The 20,252-nt window shown below is 47.6% G+C and overlaps 1 protein-coding gene across 1 annotated transcript in view; it reads left to right on the top strand.

Annotated features, from left to right (window-relative positions):
• Positions 1-20,252, top strand: part of CAMTA1 (calmodulin binding transcription activator 1) — an 868,791-nt gene that overhangs the window by 450,167 nt on the left and 398,372 nt on the right. The gene's annotated exons all lie outside the window — the stretch shown is intronic.

The following is a 20,252-nucleotide window of genomic DNA, read 5'->3' as shown; positions in this document are numbered from 1 at the left end:
ATTCAGGTTTTGGTCTGAGGCTTGAGAGCGACTACTTGAAGGCTGAGTAAAGAAGGAAAAGGAAGATACAGGAAAGGAGGAAGATTGGGCTGGCATTTAGATGTCGCTGGGGTACAGAGGGGTTTTGTTTTGTTGCCTCGGGCCATAGGGAACAAGTGAAGTTTTTGAGCGGGATAAAAATATGACAAATGTCCACAAGATTTATGTACAATGATGCTCATTATAGCGGTATTGATAATAGTGGGATTTTGGAACAAGCTAACTCTCCAACAATAAGGAACTAGTTAAATAAATCACAGTACTCTACAAATATTTGTTGAATAAATGATTATGTAGAAGAGCGTAAAGAAGAACAAAAAAGAAAATAAATCATCTCTAATGCTATCCCCCGATATCACCACTGTTCAGGTTTATGTGTAGTCTCCTTCCCCAACCTCCACAGAAGACACACTATACACACTGCCATCAGACTATATTAGTCCTCTTGGGCCTCTGATGCAGCTTTTCTACTTAACATTATGTTGTAAGTGGTTTCTCATGTCATTGAGTATTCCTTCAGTCCTGACTTTGGATGGATGTGTATTGTTCTGGGGTATGGCGCTCCTCAGAGTTTGGACAGAGACCTTCCCTCCCACTCGCCACTTTCTTCAAGGCTGTCTCATCTATGCCTGTGGCTCCATTAGCACCTGCCCACAGGTGACTCACTCCCAGCCCTCTTCTCTGAGCTCCAGACAGGACAGTCAACTGCCCATTTGACATCTCCCATTAAACTCAGCAGGTCCAAACAAACTCATGACCTTCATCTTCATATGTCTCTATTTCAGGGAAAGCCAGCATCATCTATCCAGTTATGCAAACCAAAAATGAGGAGGAGTTCTTGATACATTCTTCTCCATCAACCCCTTATCCAAATAAACTCCAATCCCTTTACCCCTTGAAGCTTGCAAATCCATCCCTTTCCTGCCGTCCTCTTGGCCATCACACTAGCCCAAGCTACCACCACCTGGACTTAACATTATCCTTCCAAGTAGTCCACCTGGGGCGGCTCTCAGCCCTAATCCATTCTGCATTCTGCCATGAGGGTCTTCCCACAGTCCACACGCCATCAGTCCCTCCTTGTTCTCACGAGGAGCTTTAGAACTACATGGTTGGAAGCTGGGACTCCGGAGCTAGACTGCCCGGGTCGAGTCCCTATTCCTCCTCTTAATCCCTCTGGGGTCTTGTGACTTGTACCTACATTCTCAGTGTTCCAGCTTTCTCATCTTCCGTGAAGATTAGGTGAGTCAACCACAGACAGTGTTCCTCGACCAGCTCTGGCACATAGAAAAGCTGTTTCAGTATTTGCCATTGTTGTCATTATTATTTTGCTGTTGTGACCTGTAAAACAGGGATTATAGTAAGAAACTTGTGAGTTAATATGGGCAAAATGCTTACAAGTGTGCTGACTGCAGAGTCAGCCATTGGTTAACGTTGGCATTGTTACTGTCCCTCCAGCCTCATCCTGTGTCATGTGCTTCTTCTGTTCCTGTGCTCCACACAGCTCCTTCAGGTCCTTGTGCTCGCCATGCGCCCACCCACTGCAGGGCCTTTGCACACAATGTTCTTCTGCCTGGAACACTTCCCTCTCCTCTTCCTCTAATTAATGTATTCTCAGGTCTTAGCTTAACTGCTATTTCTTGGCCTCACTGACGAGGACGCATCTCCCTGATGTTGGGAACTCCTTCCTAGAGAATGCAGAGCACTTGTTCAAGGAAGGACAGCATGCTGGAGCCGAGCTCTCAGCTGTCCAGTCCCACGTGTGGGGGGAAGATACAACTCAAGCAGCCCTCTTGGAAACCCATTGCTCCTGCAAGTCTCTCCCCCAGTGCTCCCTGTGGTCTCTGCTGGTGACTCTCCATCCCAAGGCTCCTTCTGGCCATGTGGCCTCAATGGCCATGTGTCCCAGAGAGAGGAACTGTCCAACCTGAGCTGGAGAGAGAGCCATGCGTGCACCCAGCAGGTGGGCTTCTTAGGCAGCTCACTTCCATGTCCCCCTGCCCCCACTGGCACAGCTGCAGATGAGAAAAATGGGTCATGATGATCAGCAAGAGCCAATTTCCTGTTCTTTGTTTTATTTGAATTTGAGAGAAGACAGACAGAACTTTGTCAGGTAATTACATCCCAGAGGGGAAAGTGTTGGATCAACTTTCCGGCTGAGTCCTCGATTCACAACGCATTCCGTGGTGGATTATTCTGATAGGTATTTGGAGAGCTCTGAGGTGAGCAGGCTGACCCTGGCCATGGTGTTGCCTCTGTGGAGGTGTTCAGCCTGTGGTGTCATTGACTTGTGGCTCACGGTCATCCATGTTTCTCTCCAAGCCATCAGAGGGCAGTCACCCATGCCTTGCCTGTCTGCTGGCAGCTCTTCCAAACAGATACCCAAAGGCTTTTTTTTCTTTCTGAAATACAGACCACAAATACTAGGGTTTATGAACAGCTGAGCTATTTTAAAGATGTTGGTGCAACAGAACTCCCTAACCTAAACATTGCAGAAAGAGAAACCGGCTCCCAGATCTGCCCCATCTCTTTTTACTAAACCAGAGATTCACACGGCCTCCTTTTGGGGTGAAAGAAGGGTCTCTGGAAGGATCAGGCAGCCTCATAATGACACTTGGTGACTATAGCACCTGGCAGCTACTATAAATGTGCATCGCTTGTTCCAAGCCCCACTGGTGGCTGAGATACTACAAGGCAAAACTGGGACCAGCAGGAGGCTCTTGATGCAGGCGACCATGTACATTTCTAAATCTTTTGCAAATTCATAGGCCACGTGTGTCCTCTTTTCACAGTGGAAAGGCCAGGAAAGAGACCTGCTCCTCTAGCATGCGTTATCGCAAGTGGCTCTTTCTGATGCTTCCACCACTGTGCTGAGGGAGCCTGTTGCATACCAAGTGCTGCGCCGGGCTCTGAGGACCACTGCCACACAGTCTCTGCCTTCAGGGCACCTACAGCCTGAGCGCTAAGTGGGGGGCAAGCAGGGAAGACCTCACAGTGAGATCAGCATTGAATGGAGTCCTGAAGGGTGAGGAGTAGGTCCAGTAGAGATCAGCCTCAGGCACAGGCACCAGCCCTATGGAAGGGACACATGTGCCAGAGTGCCGCATGATTTAAAACTGCCAGAGCAGCGATTCCAGATCCAGGGCTCAGGGCGGTCCCTGAGGGTGGTCACGGGGGGTCTACAGCAGTTTGTAGCATTTCAAAAGCCCAAACAGAGATCTTCCGTGATAAAGTGTGGCGATGGCCATAGTGTCTAAGCTCTTCTCTTCAGCTGGGATTGTATCCGTTCAGAGTGGTAATGCCACTGTCATCCCAAGAAGCGCTCATGGGTAATGAAAGTGATCATTGTATCAATCAGTGTTTTGGTACCCAGCGTTTTTCTGCGTGGGGTGAAGACTTTTGGAACCATAGGGCTCGAGCACTGGCTCTTGAATCTCATGGTATGTTAGGCTCAGAGTATGACCTTAAATGTTCCTGTGTGACAGTCAACAAGTTAGAGATTTGGGGGGCTACTGAGGCTGAGTGGAAAGAAAACAAGCCTGAATGAAAATCCCAGCTCTGCCTTTACCAGTAGTGAGACCTCAGGCAAGTCAATTAACCTTCCTGATCCTTGATTTCCTGCTCTGAAAATGAGGACAGAGGAGCGCTGAGGACTGCAGGTTGTATGTAGAGGTTAGCCCAGCACCTCTCATCAATTGGCCCTCCATGAAGAGAACTGGAGTTACGACTCCTACTCCTGTGACTACGAGTGTCAACAGTTGTGTGATCACCACTGTGAGACTTACTCTACCAGTATAAATTAATTCCATCTAATTCTGTCTAGCTGGGATTGGCCTGCCCTGAGAAACTGCAACTTTTGGGGGGAGATCAGAGAATGAAGGAAAGCTAAGTTATTTTTATCACAAAGCACTTGGCAAGGAGAACAGGCTTGGGGGTGGAGGGAGGGAGATGCTACAGAGGGGGATTTTAGCAGTCAGGAGCAGCTTGAGTGTAGTAAGTAACTAGTAGGAGGAAGAGGGTGCCTGCATTTGGAAGGGTCCCAACACCCCAGCCAAGGGCACTTGTGTCTGCAGAATGTATGTTAGTGTGAGTAAGGCTGAATATGATCATTCCTTTTCATTTGTTTTAGGACTCAAATTGGGTCTTATCTCATTGTGATGGTGCAGTCATGGGGCATTGTAGTCATCTGAGGGCAAAGACCTCTGAGTCTCACGAGATTTCTAACTTGTATGTCCAAAACTGCTCTTGGGACTGAGTTGGGCTATTCTGACCAAGATCCTCCACCTTCCTCCCTGTCTTCCTTTTCCTTCATCATAGCTAATATTTTTACATGTTATGTTGGTCAGGATAGGCTAGGCAATGCTCTGGTAACAAATAAAGCCTGCAATAGCAGTGGCTTAATGTGATATGAGTTTACTTCTCACTCACATTACAACCCTGGGAGGGTCAGATACCTCTCCAGAGTGGCTCTCCTCTGGGCGGTGACTCAGGGTCCCAGCTCCTTCCATTGTATGGCTCCACCTTCTTAGAGTCTTTACTTCACAGCCTTGAGGACAGGGAAGAGAGAGAAGGTGTTTTAGGAGCCAGGCCCAGACACGGCATACATCACTTTTACCCTCATTTGGTTGGCCAGAACTCAGTCACATGGTCAACCTAACTGCAAGAGAGGCTGGAAAATGTAGTCTTTCTTTGCTTAGGAAGAGGAAATGACTTTGATGAACATTTGGCCAGTTTATACCATGTGAATGTTATCTCGTTAATTTTCTAGAGAACCCCATGAACTCAGTGCCATTGTTATCCCTATTTATATATGAGGAACCTGAAGTACAGAGAAGTCACCTGACTTTCTCTGGAAAGTGGTGGAGCCAGGATTCAGGAATAGGAATGTATGACTCTCAAGTCCACACTTTTACAGGACCACCTCACACAGCTCTAGCCCACACGAAGAGTTTAACATCTAGACAGGAAGGGGTTGCTTTTTGTCCTAAACCAGAGCACTTTACCTTTATTTTACTTTGCACTATGATTACTCAATTTATCTTCTCTACTAGACTTTAAGTTTCGGAATCAATGCTGGATATGCATAATCTGCATTGTCCTTAACCTAATAAATACTTAGTGAACACTGGCTGAATGGAGTAACTATGATGTGGGTCATTATGTCAATAGAGAGTTTAAGGTCATAGGCATGGAAGGGAAGAGGCAGGAAAAGAAGAATGGAGTGAAGACCCAGAGGAAGGGCAATGTGCTGGATGCAGCAAGGCCAAGGGTGAAGCAAGGGTTGAGAAGGAGGAGTTGGTTCATTGTGTTACATGCAGCAGAAGCATGAAGGGGAAGAAGATTGCAAGAGAACAGTAACCAAGAGGTTATTGGTGCCCTTAGAAAGCACAACAAATGATGGGCAGAAGCCCAGGGTTGAGCAGAGAGTGGTAGGAGGTGGAGGCGGCCAGTACAGACTGCTCTTGTAAAACATCTGGTATTAACGAGAGAGGTGTGGTAGTAGAGTCAAAGTCGGGGTGAGGTGGGGGGTCTTCCATGTGTGTCTGGGTGAGAGAAAATGAATTGAAGGGCAAAAGTGAAGAGTCAAGGGAAAGGGTTGGTTTTGAGAGCCAGCCCCAGAGGACAAAGGAAGGCAAGAGGTTAAGATCACAGGTGAAGGGTTGACCTTGGGGAGGAAGGAACACTCTTCCCTCTGAGATGGCAACAAAGAAGAATACGGGCCCAGTTTCCCCATCTATGAAATAAAGGTGCTTCTCCCTGTACCTCTAGCCTTCATGGTTATCATGGGTCTATTGGGTTAAATAGTATGCCCCAAAAGTTATGTCTACTCAGAACCTCACAATGTGACCTTATTTGGAAATAAAGACTTTGCAGATGTAATTATTCAAGTCAAGATGAGGTCACACTAGGTAAGGGTGACCCTAATCCAATGACTGGTGTCCTTATAAGAAGAGGGAAATTTGGACACAGACACACAGAGGAGAACGCCATGTGAAGACAGAGACAGAGATTGAAGTGATGCATCTATGAGTTTAGGAATGCCAAGGATTGGTGGCAGCCACCAGCAGTGGAAGAGGCAAAGAAGAATCCTCCTCTGGAGCCTTCAGAGGGAGCTCAGCCCTGCCAACATGTTGAGTTTGGACTTCTGGCCTCCAGAACTGCGAGAGCATAAATTTCTGTTGTTTTAAGCCACCCAGTTTGTAGTAATTTGTACAGCAGCCCCAGGAAGCTAATACAGTGAGGAACATATGAGGTGCATTTGAAAGTAGCAGGAAATGTATAATTGCCATGAAATGTGGGGTTTTCAGCAAAGTCATCATAAAGGGGAAAGTCAGGCAGCGGTGCACAGACATGGCCTGGTAGAGGCAAGTGGGTGGAGGTGAGGGAACTCAAAGTTTCCACCTTGGAAGGTGCTTTCGCTTGGCTTGGAGCTTTTCTCCTGCATTATATGCAGTCTCTCCGGAATTAGGTGATTAAGAAACCATGGGTTCTTCCCTTACTGGTTGCCCACAGCCTCAGTGGAAGCAGTGCCTCTGCTTCTGCTCTAGATCGGGAAAGAGCCGTGGGCGGGGTGCGTGTTCCTGCACGTTTCCTGCCTTCCTCCACACACCCGGGGGGCGTGTGATGTTTGCTAGAAGGTGCCCCCCTCCCCCCCACCCCCCGGTCTTTATCAGACCATTTTACGTTTCCAGATGGCTGCGTTGAAACCACTACCACCAATGTGCCTGTTCCTTACTCTTCTAGCTGGTACTGAGATACGTTTTAAATATTTTCTCCACATTTAAACTGACTGCTACCTTCAGCTTTTCTTTACTTGTGTCAGTGTAAATCCTTCTCATCCATTTTATCGTCATCGTCATCAAAATCGTCATTGTCTTCATCCTCATTATCATGTCAGTCTAGTGAGTACAGTGGCTCTCACTTGCCCTCTCTGACAGGAGAGACCAGTAGAAGGAAACCCCCAATCACTGGAAAACCCTCAATAATTTTTCAGTTTGTGCTTTTTCCACCATGTTCTCTGAGGCTCTTTTTGACTTTGCTATTCTGGAATTTCCCCTGATTTGGGAGATGGAAACAGGCTCTCAGGTGGAATGACATTCCCAGGACGGCTCAGCTCCCAGTGGCAGGACGGGAACTGACCCCTGGCTCTCGGATGCTGAGAGCATGATACAGGCTCCCAAGTCCATTTTCATGTTCTTCTGATCTTCCAGAACCTTAGCCCCGTGCTGGGCCATGGGAGGTGCTGGGCCGTGCCCTGATGGGTGGGGAATGCAGGGTCTGGTTTCTTCATGGTGCGCCCACTGAAAGCCCCAGGTGGGCCTTCACTCCAGGAGCAAACCCAGTGCCCCACTGCTGAGAGAGGTGGAGACGAGAATAGGCAGAGAGATGCAGGGGTAACTATGCTGTGGCAGGACCACCCCTCGTGCCGGTGGGGGAACCTGTGCCTGACGCTGGTGGGGAGAACCTGGGCTGTGGAGGCAGCCTGACCCAATTCTGCCATGGAGTAGTTATATAACACCAGTAGCCCTCTCTGAACCTCAGTTTTCTCATCTAAATTGGAGTTAATAATGCATAACTCCTAGGAGTTGTTGAGAGAAGGTGTATGTTAAGCACCTGTTCCTGGTAGGCTGACCACTCCTCTAAGTTTACCCTCCCCACCACACCTAGCGAATGGTCTGCTTGTCTTCTGAGCCCAAGTTATTTCCTAGCGATGAATTAGCAGCCGCTGGAGGGACGCTCACTGGGGGTACTTCAGCGGCCTGAACAGCTCCAGCCTGCACTGGCTTTTATGCTTCATTCTTCTCTGCTGGCAGAACTGCAAGAGCAGAGAACGAGCCCGGGAATGGGTGACCAGTGTAGACAGTTCAGTCAGCCTGGTTCCATTCCATTGGCAGCCTTACCATCAGACGTTTTTGGTTGTCACCCAAATTGGGCTTCTTAGTCGGAACTCTAGAGGCACATTCCTCTTTCCAACAACTGTCTGGAAACTGAGAGTGGTGCAGGGAAGGAAACCAGATGCCAGCCTCCCCCACTGTTTTGACCAGGCTCTGGAAATGGAAACATCTGAGAATCCCATCTCCAAGCTGGCGCGTGAGTCGCGGGGAGGATGTATGGCGCAGACACACTCTGACGTTTGTATTGAATATTTTAGTTTGCAGAAATTTGAAATTAAATATACTTTCCACCTACCCTATGAAAAATCCATTTATAGAAACCAAATCGAATTGGAGATCTAAGGACTGGTGGCCAGAAATGAAATATTTTAAGAATAAAATATATGGAGATTGAATTGCGGAAGTGGTGGCTTGTTCTGAGGCTCCCTGGACCGTGAGCTGGGGGGAGGGCTTATTGGACAGGTCCTTCTCTGGGGATCAATTCTGAACTACTCTTACATACTGGCAGTTTGAAAAGGAAAAAAGAAAGTTCTTTGAAAGAACTTATTTAGCAGGCAGAGCCAATATTCCGTGTTTTCTGGAAGCCACTTTGTATTTCCGCTCCGGCAAATGTGTGTGTCTCTCGCGGATCTCTGTGGGAATTGCTTGAACACTCTGGAGAGGCTGGGGGCGGCATTGAAGCCGCCTCCCCTCTGCTACTCCAGTCTTGCCATTCGTTCTGAGGACTTCATTATCTTCTGAAAGATGATCCACACTGGTACTGCTTCTGTCTTAGGAATGTCAGCCCAGATACTGAATCCCCGCTCTCAGCACTCAGGAGAGAGAAGCTCAGATGCAGCTATGGCTTAAGTTTCTGAATTGATCCCTGATTGAATTCCTTCTGAGGAAATCTCTTCCCAGCCCTTTCAAAATCACTGAGGGCTGCTGTTTCTTCCCTTCTTATTAGGGGCTCCTGCGACCTGGCATTCCTTGATTTGTGTGCTATGCTGTGCCCACTGACAACTCCGAGGAAATTCAGCCCCTTTGCCCAAGTGAGCTGACATTACTGCCCCCATGTTCCCGACCCCCTTCAAGAGGATTCCTAGTTCAAAGCTAAGTGTTTTATGCAGCTCTGCTTTCACCTTTAGGAAATAGGCACAGGAGTTCCTGCAGAGCACTTGCCCACCCCAGTCCCACCTCCCAACTCCCCACAAACAGACAGCAGGAGCCATCTCTTGGAAAGGCTGTCCTCGCCCCGTCTCCCGGGAATCCTGGGGAAGAACCACCCTAAGAAGCAGCAAGCGCTCTGCACGGTGTCCAGCTCCCTGCTGGACAGCTAATTTCCATGGTGGTTTTTCTGCTTCATCCCACCTATCGCCTGCTTTCCAGTAGGTAGGGAGGGACTGGGCTGGAGGAGCTGTGGGGGCTGGTGAAGGATGGAGCCCACATGCACAGCTTGTCCCAGCGACGAGAGACCTCATCTCCAGAAGCTGCAGCCGGAGGCCCGCTGTGATGGGATGACGTGTGCTGGCAGGCGGCCAGACGGAGAGAATCATTCCCTCCTGCACCTGGAGGCCATTCCGGGGCTGGCGTTGCTCTGGCACTCTGTGTGAGCAGAGCCCATTTGGTCGTTTGTCAGCCAAGACAGAAGAGTCACGATGAGCCGATTTATAGAGCACGCAGAGTGTTGTGGGGTGAAGGCCCAGATTGTTCTGTGATCCATGTGCACTCCTTCCTGTTTTGGTTTGTTTGTCATTGGCTTTCTCGCCATCCACCGGGAAATGTATTTATCACCATGGCTTTCATAATGCAGTGGGCTGTTTTCATCTCTTACAGCGAAATGCTCCTATTTCAATGTGGTTGGAGGTGGGGGGTGGAAATGGATTGCCTCCCACTTAGGACTCTTGGTGAGGGAGTCTAGACATGAATTACCCCGGCTTAATACCTCAGGAATTGGGGTTTCTCCTGAGGATGATGAGGACCAGGAGCATCTTCACAGCTTCTTGTTATACTGCTGCCACCTGATGGCTGCCCGGGGTCCCGAGCTCTGCCGTGCCCCCATCTTCCTCCAAAAACTCAGAAACACCCCACGGGGCCTCTTTGGAGCCTGTTGGAGGAAATTTTGAGGTAATGAGCATTTGGCTTTTGTAATTCTTTTTCTGCTCCATGCCAGCGGCCTCGTGCTTCCCACCTGTTAAAGCTTGCAAAGATGTCATCAGCAGGCATTTCCCCCTGGGAAACGCCATTGAGCTCCAAGCCCAGGGTAATCCAGGCTTTCCTCATTTCTGCGCAGAGGGCATCGGTTAATCCTGGGTGCCTGTGGGAGGAGGTGCTGGAGAAGGTCACCCCAAAAGTAGCTCTCCCTAGAAGTGCACCTGGGGTTCTCAGGTGGAGGCAGATGGAGGCAGATGGAGATGAGCTCTAGGGGGCAGGAGGCTCCCACATGGGTTTGTGGATGGGGCTGTTCTGTGCAGCCAGGTCTGACCCCTCTTGGGGTTTATAGTGTTGATCACTTGCTGAGGGTTAGTATATGGGACCACACTGAGTTTCTCCCAAGAGCAGGCAAGGAGGGAAACTCAATGGCTCTTAGCATTAATTGTGAAATTTCAGAGATGTGCAGTCACCTTAAAAGGACAGTGGCTCTCAGGCCCTCAGGACTGGACTGCACCTGATGGAAGGTGCCCCTGGGATGAGGGAGAGTGTCAGAGCAGCAGCATTCGGGGGACAGGCAGTCTTGGCCAGCGGCCAGCTCATACATCTTCCGTGGTGAGACCAGCCCTGTGGAGAAAGGGCTGCCACAGCCACGTCTGCCATGGAAACCACCCACATATTCTCCTTTGGCATCCCAGAGAGAATGCGCAAATTGTTTACCTTCCTGGTCCCTGAAATAGTGATTTCTTGTCAGACATTAATAAATGTGTATTTTCACTTTATCCCTATGTCTTTTGAACTTGGTTAAAGGGAAGACGGTCACTCTCAGACTGCAATCACATGGGGCCCCGGAGCCTGCAGGTGAGGACCAGCCCTGCCCAGGGTAAAGTCACTGGGCAGCGACTTTCGCCGAGATCCTTCCCCTGATGGCCAAGGCCGAGGCCATTGATCACAAGTCTGCCCCACAACTTCCCTCCACACTTGACCTGGTCTGCACTTTCCTCCCCTCACACCCTAAGAGCCAGGAAGGAAACCCTGCCTCCTCCCTGCTGCCGGGCCAATCATCGCATGGTGGTCAGGGCACTAGCTGCAGTCAAACTTCAGGTGTCAAATACTGGCTCCACCATTTACCTACCCTGTGACCATGAGCAGTATTTAACTCCTTTCTGCCTCGGCTTTGTATCTGTGAAACCGGGGTCATAGTGGCACCTACCTCTCTGGGGCTAGTGGTCTAAACAAGTGAGGCAGCACGTGTACAGAGCTTGGAGCAGTGCCCAGCACAGTCACGTACTTAGTGTTATCAAGGGACCCACTCCGGTCCTGTCTCTGGCACTGCATCTCCACATGTGATCCTTCAGTCATCACCCAGGACTGAGAACTAAGTCCCTCTCCTCGTCTTCACGAGCTAACCTTTTCCTTTCTACCAGACTCTACCTCCTTGAGGGGAGGGTTTGCTGTGTGTTTCTTTTCGGTCTGCGCAGTGGCACCCAGCAGAGTTCTAGGCACATGGTGAAGATTCGGGGAACACATGCTGGCTGATTGAATGGTTGGCAATACTGTGAATTTGGGAGTGTAGATTAAGAAGTCTATTCCAAATTACTTTCATGTATTCATCATTTCAACATCACGCAGCCGCATGGGGAAAGGCCCACTGTGTGATATTTATTCATCTATTCAACAAACATTTATTGAGTGCTTGCCGTGGCACAGTTCTAGTTTCTGGGGATTCGGATGTGAATAAGACAGATAATATTCCTGCCTTCGTGTGGCTTACCTGGCAGCAGGGGAGACTGACAATGGACAGATACAATCCAGAAGGTGACTAATGCCACAAAGAAAGTGAGGCAGGGTGTATTAGTTATCTATCTCTGTGTAACAAATTACCCCCAAACTTAGTGGCTTACAGCAACACACATTTATTATCTAACCATTTGTGTGGGCTGGGGATCCGGTCATGGCTTAGCTGGGCCCTACAGCTCAGGGTCTCTCCCAAGGCTGCAGTTGAGGTGATGGCCAGGACTGCTGTCATCTCAAGGTTCACTGGGCCAAGATCTTCTCCCAAGTACACTCCCATGGTTGTTGGGAGGATTCAGTTTCTTGTGAGCTATTGGACTGAGGGCTTCAGTTCTTCACTAGCTGTTTGCTGGATGCCACCTTGGTTCCTCACCACATAGGCCTCTCTGGGCACACTCACAACACAGCAGCCTGCTTCTTCAGAGGGAGCAAGTGAGAAGAGCCAAAGAGAGGAGCCTGCTAGGACCCTTGACTCATAGTCTTTTGTACCAGTCCTCTGAGTGAGGTGGGTGCTGGTAGGAACCTCACTTTACAAATGGAAACTGAGCCACAGAGAAAGTAAGCATTTTGCCCAAGGGTTTGCAACTACCAAGTGGCAGGGCCACAGTCTGGCCCCACGCTGTTTGGCTCTAGCACCCACGTTCCTACCTACCACTTCAGACCGTCGCTCTGCCTTTTAGTCTTCCAGACAAGAGAAGATGGCGGCTCAGTTGCTTTAGCAGCTGTGGAGGTGGTGAGAAGTCAGCTGACTTGGGATGCATTTTGAAGATATTGTTGGTAGAACTTCTTGATAACTTGGATGTGGGAGTAAGGGGAGAGAAAGACATTAAAGATGATTCCCAAATTGAGGTCTAAGACACTGGGTGAAAGGTGGTGCCATTACCTGACATAGAGAATTATAGGAGAGGAGGGTTTGGGGGAGAAAATCAAGAGTTATGTTTTGGCCATGTTAGGGGTGACGTCCAAGTGTGGATGTTGAGTGGAATACACAAGTCTGGAGCTCAGGGGAGCAGTCAGACCAGAGATAGGGACTTTTGCAGGCATCAGCCATGGATGGCTACCTAGGGAGAGAGTATAAAGGAGAGAAAATGACCAAGAACTGAGGCCCAAGGCACCTAACACATTTAGCAGTCAGGACGAAATGGGAGAGCCAGCAAAGGGAATGGAGACAAAGGGGCCCATAAGGCAGAAGGAAAACCAGGAAAGTGTGGTGACCTGGAAGCCAAGTGAAGAGGGACTTTCAAGAGGGAGAGAGTGGTTAGCTGTGCCAAATGCCTGATGAGAGCATCATTGGGAGGGGATGGAGGATGGAATGGGAAAAGAAAGCTGCAAAACTGAATATTCAGAAAGATCCTAATTTTGTAAAAACAATTTATCCGCCCTGTAAAAAAAGTTCTTTTTGATTATGATTGTTAACTCTGTAGACCAATTGCGATCCATGAACATGGTATATTCTAGATGTTATGGAAGATATGTTGTAGGGAGTCTGGATTACATTGTTTTCCATAAAGGTGCTGAGTTTGTTCTGACAGGTGGTTAAATCACTGGCAGGTCCTCTTGGTCTGCTCAGGCTTGGTTTTCATCTTCATTAGAGTTGGTCTATTTTGGTTTTTCTCTTAGTTGTAGGCTCTGGCCCTTACTCAAGGGCATGGTCCTCACTCTAAAGACCTAGCCTTTCTGGAGTCTTCAATGAATGCTGCAGATACTCAGAAAGGGTTCTCCCATCTGGCTGGGACAGAATTCAAATCTTCTCCAGCCCTGCGTGACCTCCAGTGTCTCTGGTTTCAGCACTACAGCAGCTGTGGAGTCTTGCCTGTGTGTGAGCAGCTCTGCCTTCAACCAAGTACCCCCAGGGAACCTCCAAGCGGACTTCTGGGGTCTTCCTTCTGCACAGCTCCGTTCTCTCCAAGGCCCAGACTTGCGAGTTCTAGCTGTTCTCTGATTTTTGCCTTCTCCAATCAGGGAGGATGCCGTGCCCAGCTTGGACCACACCTCCCTGCGTGATGGTCCAGAAAGCTGGGCAGATGTAGGGCTCTCCTCGTGTGTTTTCTTTCTTACAGGATCGCAATCCTGAACTGCCTGTGGTCTGGTGCCCAAGAAGAGTAGCCTCAGATATTTTTGTCTAGTTTTATGCTTGTTTCTGGTGGAGGGCAGGTCCAATATTAGTCACTTGCTTGAAGCCAAGTTGCTTTGATTTAATGTTTACCGTTTCTTCCCATTCCCTGCATCAGATCATCACCCTTATCAGCAACAGTTCTGTATGCATTTGTAGTGTGATACAGTGCAGTCCTTTTGGTTGAAATAAAATCAAGTCAAACAATTTGTAATCTGAAGTGAACAAAGATTGTTGTAAAGATTTTGCAGTAACACCTGTAGGCTGGTGTCTGTAGGGAACTCCCTGGGAAGGGTTCTCAGGGAGACTCAATGGGACGCCCTTGGGCAGAGAGCTGTGGGGCTGAGTCCTGGGGTAGACTTCCTGCAGGGGAGGTGTAGGGCAAGAACCAAGGGGAACATGGCAGGGGTCCTGGGCGCAGCAGTGGGGGCTGGATTCCTCCTCAGCCTTCCCCAGACATACATAGTCCCCCCAGCACCCAGGGTGCTCATACACAGGACAGCTCTCTCTTCCTTATAGCAAGATACTTTTCTGCTTTAGAAAAGCCACTGATGGGTTCTGCCCAGACCCCTGGGGTCCCCAGGAATGTATTTCCTGCTCTGAGGGACAGTGATTGTCTTTTCTCTGGCTGTGAATGGAAAAGGGACCCTTAGCTCTCTCTGACCTGGTGCATGTAGCCAGCACCAGGGAGTCATGTAAACCAGCTCTCCTGGGAGTCTGTTCACACAGGTACATTTCCCTATCTATAGACTCGGAATTGCTGTCTCTTGGTACAGGGGAAATTCTGGAGTTTTGTGCCCAAATGGCCCTAGGTTACCAAAGTCTGTTGTACATTTCATCATTTCTATCTGGGGGATCATTTATGTATTTGTCAGTACATTCTATAATAGATACTTAGTAAATTGTTTATCTACCAAAGTTTTATTAACCACCGAAGATGTACCAGGCATTGTGCTAGGTTCTGGGGCCCCCAAATCCCTAACCCAGGGTCTCAGAAATGCACTCAGGGACCGTTTCAGAGAGATGGGTGAGTTTGGTCTAATGCACTGAGCTGGGGGTCACCAAAATGTTCAAGACAGAGCACTCTCGAGCAGTCAGCATTTTGGCCTGCCTTCTCCTCTCCTCCATTGCCAACCAGGCTCAGAGTTTCTGGATGCACAACTGGCTTATTCCTTTTACAGCAGTGAACTAAGGAGGTCACTTGCTTTAACGAAGGGGCTAATATAATAGAGTCAGATGTCCTGAGTTTGCATCTTATCTGTCCACTGACTTACTGTGTAACCTTAGGCAAGTACCTTCCCCTCTCTGGGCCTAGTTCCTCATCTAGATATCTGAAAATTCTGATTCAAAATATGGGCTGGAGGTGCAGAGACCAGGGTTCCCTGTCCAGCATATTCCATGTGTTCATGGGTTGGTCATTAAGAAGATATTACTTCTTCACGGTAAAATGGTATATGAAGCAATGACTTGATTTCTTTATATTAAAGGCACTTTGTACATCTAGAAATAGTATTAAAATCATCTTAGCCTCTGAGCAAGAGCTTCAGTTTTGTCCCTGTGACAGCATTGTCAGCAGTCTCTCCCCTTATGACAGTTCTCTACATGACTCAATAAGGACTAAGGCAGGGTGACAGGGGTAGGTGGTCTGGCCCACCCCGCTAATCCATGCTTTCCCTGGAATTCTCCCACTTGTTTATAGTCTGAGCAATTTGCCTCCTGCCACTGCATGACTCAGACTTGGAGAGCTTCCAGCCTCATCCTGAGCTAGCAGCTCCCCTGAGTCAGAAGCTGGCCATTGTGTCTCAGTCTCCTGGAACCTTCAGATAAAGCCCTCCATCTCCATCTCCCCCCTGGTCACCTTCAGACAGCACCACCCTAACTGCACACACATAGACACACGCACACTTGTTGGAGAACACTCTGTGTCAAGGTCCTCAAGAGGTCCCAACCCTACCCTGGGACAGGATTTCTGGCTCCCCTTAGGGGTTTGTTTTGTTTTGTTTTGAAATGTAAGTTTATTTCTGATCAGGGGCAGATCCCAATTTTATGGAATCTGAAGCCAATACAGTTGGAGGGCCCTGTATAAGTAAACAATACAAAATAGTGTACATAAGATCAGGCCTAGAATCTTAGAAGGGGTCCATGCAATGCGAGGGGTCCTGGAGCTGAAATGCTGTTAGGTTCGTGGTAAACCTGACTGTGGTTCTGATTCACTTAAGATCCCAAATAGGTGCTCCCTGGACCTTAAGTACATTATAATTTAGAATAAAGTGAGAAAATTGCCTGCTGTATATTTATTTTAGGATCAAGTAGCCACTGCGTAATTCAGGTTTGAGATAGCATTCTTTCAAAAAATTTTTCCTTCACATTAAAGCAACAGATTGAATGTCTGATGAGTCACAAATGTCCTTCTGAAAACAGCTGCATCAGAGGGACTCACTCAGAAAACTTTATTTTCCTTCTTCCAAGGCTGGCTTCAGCCCTCCACCGTTTCCCTTGGACCCCGGCACACAACCACCCTCCCCTCCTCTCTTCTTTCTCCTCCTGCCTCACTCCTGCTCACGCTGCCGGCTCAACAGACACCTTCCACACTTAATACATCACATCTAACACCAACGTTCTAACTACAGTAATTGTTTAGAAAATTGTATAGAAATTGATTGAACCAGAACAGTGAAAGATTGTAAGTAATTGGTGGACAATAAGGAGAAGCGAATTCAAGTCCTGATGTTGGGTGGCGACATTCTCAAACTCTCCTGGTTTAAAGTGATTCCAGCAACTTTATTTGAATAGTCTGTGTTGCACTCAAAGTAAATATTAATTCCATTATGCCATAAACTTTTATTTATCATGACAGCAAGTCATAAAGTTCTCTTACTAGAATATAGCTTCTAAATTGCATATCATAGATGAGATACAGCACACACATTGGATGCTAGCAGCAATTACCCGCCATCCTTTATGCAAGTTGGTATTAAATGCGCTCTCTAAATATGACACAGGCTAAGCTTACGCACAAAATCTTCCATGGCTATTATCCAGAAGCCCAGAAATATGAGAAGAGGGTGACAGAGAAGTCACAGCAGGCAGAGGCCTGACACAGGGATCAAAGTGCACCAAGTTGCCTGGTAGTAATTCACTTGAAGCGCTCTTTGCATATTATGGGTCTGACACCTTAAATTACATAAATTGCTCATTAGAAGTGCCTTGTAATTGCCTTACTCTGTGGTATTGTGAGAAGTGTAGATTTTAATTATTCTTTTTTGATTTGTAGTGTGGTTTGACTTGTTCAGGGTGATGGTTTGAAAATATGGATCTGCTTTAATTGTTGTGCTAAATGAAAATAGATGACTCTGTTTATCAAATTTCTTGACTTTCTGTTTGGGGAGGACAAGGAGGTCGCGTGGTTTCTCAGCCCTTGTTGGTAACTGTAAGGGGTTCACCAGACGGGGCCTGGGGAGAATCCCTCTGAGCCTGTATAGGCAGCAGATTGGGCTCTCCCTGACCCTCGGGTGACCTGTGCGAAGCCTGGAAGTGCTTTATCTGTGGATAGATTTAATGACACCTGCCTGAAAGTCCCCCCACCTCTTCCCCTGAATACGTCTAGGACAGGAAAAGTCAAAGCTCTCTTATCACCTTTGGAGAGCGGGGCAGGGACAATGGGTGGGGGGAGGCGGGAGGGGTGCTCCTGGGATCTCTGCTGCAAAGCCGCCTTTTCTTCTTCTTCCCTTTTCAAGGGCAGCTGGGCACCACTGCTGCCCAGCCAGCTCTCATCTCCTGCAGCATGGAGGCCTCCACCTTCCCAGCCCCACCTGGAGCCAAGCTGTTCTGAGCACCTGAGCTCTGGGACGGGCTACGGGCTTTCCTGGCCCCTGGGCCCAGCCCCATGTCATCCAGCACATGGAATTGATGAGCTGTGAGACCAGAGCCCTGGCTTCTGGGGTAAACTTCCAGGACCCGCTCTGGCTCGTCTGCGGCCACTGATGAATAAGAACTCGATCAGGACGTTGGTCCTTGAAAGGCAGCTATTTTAGGACTCGCTTTTGGAAAGACAGGGGATTTCTTTTTCCAAGATGAAATTATGCATTTGTCCATACAGCAATAGCATCGACTGCTTACTCTTGGGGGTCTCTTGTCTTAATTATTCTCCATCAGAAAGCTTTTCTCTTTGATGCCTGGCTCGCAGTGGGCTTCCATGCGTCTGGCTCATCGAGAGATGCTCCTTGATCCCCTCCACATCTGCCCTCGCGTCTCCTTTTTGGAGCAGCTCACCTCTCACTGACAAAAGAGGGGACAGCCTTTGTGAGTCTTGGAATGTTTTGTCATAAAAGCCCCTAGCCCATTTCCTCTTTTTGTCACCTGTTTTATGCACGTGGCATTCCATTCTAGGCCAGATTTCTGCGACATGAAAAATACACTAAATATGGGCTGCCACAGTAACTGTCATTAGCCAACCACTAGTTGTGCCTTTATAAATTTTTACACACCACTAAATTATAAATATGCAATGCTGAGAGTAATGAAATATGTACCTGTAATATCTGCAGTTGTAAGATTTGTGATTCCACATGCACACGGTATAAATTGGGAGGAGTTAGGGGCTTCATCTGTTTCCTAGTTAGAGCCCATGTTGGTCTTCTCTCCCTGGGAGTCCTTCGTGAGTGTCTTTCCTCCCGAGGGGAGCCCTTGAGGGGAGCACCTCTCAGGTGCTGGCCTTCTCTGCCTAGTGCCTTTTCCTTTGTTTGCTGTTCATATGTATTCAGTAAACAAAGGTTCAAAAGCATCTGCTGTGTTTCAGAACTGTGCTAGGCTGGAAATCCACAGTTGAATTAATCTTTGAAAACATGCATAGTCTGTTTGGGAAGATGCGTAAATTACCAAGTGAAGACTGTGCAGGGTGGTAGGCCCAGAGGGAAGGGTACCTAGGTGCTGTGGGAGGCTAGGATGACTTTAAACAAACTCTGTGTCTCAGTTTCCTCATCTGTGGGTGGGGGCATACCCTGCCTCCTTCTTGGTGCTGTTGGGGGCATTATATGAGTTTCTGCAGGTAAAAGCATTTATCTAGAGCAGTGCCTGGTGCAAATTAAGCCTGCAGTAAATATTACCCATTATAACCACCATTATTATTACTTGATTACTTGCTGTCTTATGTTCTAAATTATTGGTGGAGATTGTGGTGAGAGCATTTTTTTCCTTGTTAAAGAGCATGGCCTTCAGCATTGCAAGGTTTGAATGAAAGAGACATTGTATTTTCTCCAACATGGAAATATTTTCATCGTCTTTGTTTTGATATCAAAAGTAATCTTTTGTAAAAATGCAAAGAGTATAAAAATGTATAAAGTAGAGAGTAAAAGTCCCCCCCTAAATCCAGTGTGCACATACACTCATTTCCACAAAAAAAAGTATCATTTTTAACCAGGATTAGATTGTGAACTTTATTTAAATCAATACCAATAAATATATTTTAACAGCTTTGTGGTAGTCTGTTGTAGTGACCTACTCTACAGTTGGATAGTTGTTTCCAGATTTTTTTTCTATCCACACTTTTATGAATATCCTTGAACATATGTTTTTGTGTACCTATCCAATTATTTTCTTATGATACATTTCTAGAAGTGGTATTGTGGGTTAAAAGAATTTCATAGTTTTAAAATTATGCATTTTTAAATTACACATTATGCAAACTTTGAAGGAATAGCATATAATAAAGAATTCAAAAGGTAGAAAAAGATGTACGGTAAAAAGTAAGTCTCCCTCCCACCTTGCCCTCCCCATCAGTTGTCTTCTCCCAGAGGCCACCATGTTACCATTTTCTTGTTGGCCCTTCCAGAGATGGACACTTTTTCTTTTCTTTTGTGCAAATGGTAGCATACTTCATGCACGTCTTGTGCCTTGCTTTTTCAATTTAACACTATAACTCGTAGACTGGTTTCTGTTAGGACATACAGAGCTGCCTCATTCTTAGTAAGAAGTGTGTTGAGCAGCTACTAGGTGTCTGGCATTTTTCTAGGTGCCGAAGATGTAGTCGCCCTTGTTGATGTACATTCTGGACCGAGAAATAGACAGTAAGTAGTGAAAATATACAGTATGTCAGATGGCAGTGGGCATCATTAAGAAAAATAAAGCAGAGAAAAGGCATAGGATGTGGGTGCGATTGTAAATTGGAAGGTCAGCGAAGACCCCATTGAGAAGGTGCCTTGAGAGCAAGAGCTGAAGGAGCAAGGAGCCCTGTGGAAATCTTGGGGAGAAGTTTTCCAGTTACGATAGCAAGTGAAAGGCCTTGA

This window comes from Ceratotherium simum, chromosome 22 (genome assembly GCF_057802395.1).
Source record: "Ceratotherium simum simum isolate JZ-2026a chromosome 22, ASM5780239v1, whole genome shotgun sequence".
Lineage (NCBI taxonomy): Eukaryota > Metazoa > Chordata > Mammalia > Perissodactyla > Rhinocerotidae > Ceratotherium > Ceratotherium simum.
This window is presented reverse-complemented; position numbering and strand designations above follow the sequence as displayed.